General features: G+C 43.2%; 1 pseudogene; it reads right to left on the minus strand.

Moving 5' to 3' along the window:
• Nucleotides 1-1,986: 1,986 nt before the first annotated feature.
• Nucleotides 1,987-3,575, minus strand: LOC148658523 (uncharacterized; annotated as a pseudogene).
• Nucleotides 3,576-3,862: the final 287 nt, after the last annotated feature.

The raw sequence follows: 3,862 nt of genomic DNA on the forward strand, positions 1-3,862 counted from the left end.
CATGATGTACTTTTCACTGATGAAACAACAGTGGCTCTGGAACAGTTTTCAACCATGTCGTTTTATAAAAAGGGGAGATATGTACACGTTACTGAAGCTAAAAGTTTAGCCTTTGTCACTAATGTAACCACTAAATAAAGACATATAGAAATCCCTACGTTACAGACTGTATATGGCTGGTATTGGTAGTTTAAAGAAAAAATACACACCAGTATTCCACTTTCTCCCTAAACATTTTAAGCATCAGAGTCTTACATGTGGTTATTTATTGCATAATTTAATTTTGAAAGCCAATGAGACATCAGGTAATACTGTTGTATTTATGAAAAAGAAACAAAACAAAAAACATACTAACAACTGTGCCATCCTACTCTTTAGTTAATCCATTTTATTATTCATAAACAGTTAACATTGTTAGCAAAATATTTTGAATTATATTTAACCCTATTTTTTCTTTAGTTTTGTATTTAACTTATTATATGATAGTCAGACTTAATGTATATTTGAACAATGAAAACATATTTTTACAAGATTTTACATTAAGCACTTAAAATTAATATGGTTAATAATAGTAAACTGTAACATGCTGTAACAAGATCGGTTAAACTGCGAAGAAAATGCTTTAAGAGAAAATGTTTCAGGTGTGAAGAACATAGATCTCCAATGCAATTTCAACCAAACCTGTTCCCACACACCCTGCCCCCACTACCATTAGAATATACACAAACATTTTAGCATTTCATTCTGAGCAGAAGACCCTCACACCTGAAGAGTGCTGGCTGTGACGAATTAAACCGGTTTTACAGGTTTCAATCACAGACCATGTGACATGGGACTCAGTAAACTAACAGCGCCACTGGATTTGATAATACCTAACCAAAATCCGCAATATGGAAACAGAACCTGTGTGATTGTTGATAGATGATGTACTCGTAACATTTTTTCAAGACGAACTACAACATTTAAAAAATGACTTGTATGTACTTGATATCTCTAATCAATCCACGGGTCCCAGCACAAAACGAAAGTAAAACGCATACCGTTTCGCGCTTCTTATTAGTTGCTCAAAAGTAATTTGACCGTATGAAATGCATAATATAAACCTAGAAACATATACGTGAGCAGTACTTAAGCACTGTAGTATCGGTGTTAAGACATACCTCTCAAATACTGTAAATCAAGTTAAAAATATCTCAAGACCGATTCTGGTCGTAATGAAACCATGCAAGGGAGTTTTTATGTCCGTTGCAGTTCTTTTGCAACATGAATATAATTATATCGTTATTAATTTCTTGAGATACGCGATTCCATATTATATTCCCTTTTAATCAAATTCTAAAAGTATGCTTGTTGACTCCGGTATCACGTTAGTTAAAGACTTCGAAGCTTACAATGTTTAGGGAGAAATGGAATACCGGTGTGTATTTTTCTTTGTGATATTTTAAGCTCTAGTTGAATGATAGGTGTCGCATTTTAAATCATTTTCGTAGTTAGAAATTATGAAACGCCCTGTTAAAAGCAAGGAAGTTTTTATGCCTGTTGAAGTAAAACAAAATGCCTGACAAAGTATGGCTTGGACAGATTCCAAGTGCTTGTACAAATGTGCTAAAGAAATTATACTTTGAGTATACAGCTTGTCCAAAGTCATCCATTATTAATACTATTAGTAATATCTTCAGTAAAGGCTTTGATGCATAAATATTTCTGATAAAGGTAGGTTGTGTACTTTTGTCCAACTGAGCAATCTTGCTTTCATAAAATATACCAACATTTTAATGACTGATGATTAATATGCTGTAATACACAGTTCAAAATTAAAGGCTCAAATGCTGTACATGAGAGGTTAAGCTCCCCCTGGCGGTTTTACAAGGCGACGCCGGATAGTTAGTCACGTGACACACGTGAACCGCGTGATACCCCGGTGGGCGTGTCGCGGTATGCCGCGAAATACCTCACCCATTTTGAATGGCTGCATCTGTATATGAACTACTGCATGGATGGCCGAATGGATGAGGATGGTTTATGTTTCCAATTGTGGCCCCAAAGTGAAGCAGCAACGACAATTGGAAATATTTCTAACAAAGCCGATGACTGGTTGGCGAGAGGGATTGGAGAGAAATCAGGAGGCCAAGGGGCCGCAAACCATTGGCCTTTGTAATAGCCTCCGAAACCGACTGAGGGGGCTGCGTCTGTGAAAAGCTGGATATCTTCAGTGTCAGAGAGGAGGTCATCGTAGAAAAGAGATATGCCATTCGAGTTGGCGAAGAAAAGCTGCCAAAGCCTGAGCTCGGATTTGCAGTTGGCTGAAGGGCTTACGTGGTGGTAAAGAGAGGGCACGGAAGAGGCGAGGTCGAGAAGGTAGACCGTCCTTTAGGGATGATACGCATGGCATAATTGAGGTGGCCGAGTGGAGAGAGAAGTTCCCTCTTAGTGCGAAATTTGGCGGAAGAATAGATAGAGATATACATCTGGATCCTGTCGATTTTGTCGCGAAGCAGGGAAGCGGAGAAATTGATTGATGGAAAGTCTATGGTAAGAAAATCGTTGAGAAGGTGGCGAGAAAAGGAAGCTTATAGTTATTCGAGGGGATCCAGCCGAGAGCTTCGGCTAAGGTACCGAAAATGTTTTGGGCTACTCCTACGTCCGAAAGTAAGGCGGACTGCGAAGAACTTGTTCTGCCAATGAACTCCGAAGAGGTGCCAGAGGTCTGGGTCAGGAGGCATAACTTTAACGGCACTGGAGATGTTGGCCTTAGCGTGCCAGGCGCCCAGACGGACCGCTATAGCAATGGGATTGATGTGGTATGCAGGGAATGGGGAAGAGTCAAGTGGGCCAATCACGAAACCATTCTCGACTTTGGATGCTAGCAAGGAATCAAGGGACTGGGGATCGGCGGTGGCAGATTGCAAATTTTTGCAAAAGACAAAGGAAGAAGGAAGTGTGCACGGGCCTGGTGAGAATCCGAAGGAAAGGCCGTCGAGTAAGATGTGGGTGGAAGAGGGGTCGGGGTGATGGAGCGGGCCAAAAGCAAGAGCGGGGATGTCGATTGGGGTAGACAGAAAAGCCAGTAGTCTTTTGGGAACGCTGAAGGTGGAGCGAGCATGGAAGGGCCGGCGGGGGCAGGCAGTGCGAGCATGAGCTTCGCCGCAGAAGCTGCGAATGTGAAGGAAGCGACGAAGGGGAGAGGTACGTGTAGAGGAATTGAAGATGTTGGGAATTTGTTGGCCTCTGATCATCACGATGGGGCGACCGCGAACATCTTTGGACCGGGAAGGTTTGAAGAAGACCTGGCGGGAGAATAGATGCTGTGGGGGAGAAGGGGCGGAGTCGAGGTTGGGCTTGCGGACGGTATCTGGGCAAAGATTTGATGAATGTGTCCAAGAGGAACAGAAGTCGCAGGAAAGAGCTTGGACACCAGTGAAAGTGCGGCAGTAAAGCTCAATGTCGAGGGCTCCCCAGTAGGTGCGCTGGTTCCGTTGGAGTAGGCGGGCAGCGGCCTCGGCCAGGAACTGCTTATGGTAATCGTAGAACAGGGAGCCCTCGAAAAGGACGGATAGATCGGGGATGCTGTGCATGTAATCGTCGAGTTCCTGACGACGTTGGGCGGAGCACGTGATGTCGTGGAAAATGCTGAAAGCCAAGCAGAAGTCGGAAATTCGAAGGACTGAAGCAGAGTGAGGGTCAGAAGATTTGAGAGTAACGGAAATCGAGCCGCAGTCGACTGTTCTAGAATCGGAGTTGTAAGTGGAGGAAAAGAGAAAGTGAGCTAGATTGACGTCCGCACCTCAGAATTTGCTGCCGGAGTGAAAAGGGAATGGGAGGAGGACTAAACTTTAGTGTGTTAGGAGGAGCTGGGAGAGGA

The sequence above is a fragment of the Lepisosteus platostomus genome, chromosome 7 (assembly GCF_059453375.1).
Source record: "Lepisosteus platostomus isolate fLepPlt1 chromosome 7, fLepPlt1.hap1, whole genome shotgun sequence".
Classification (NCBI taxonomy): Eukaryota; Metazoa; Chordata; class Actinopteri; order Semionotiformes; family Lepisosteidae; genus Lepisosteus; species Lepisosteus platostomus.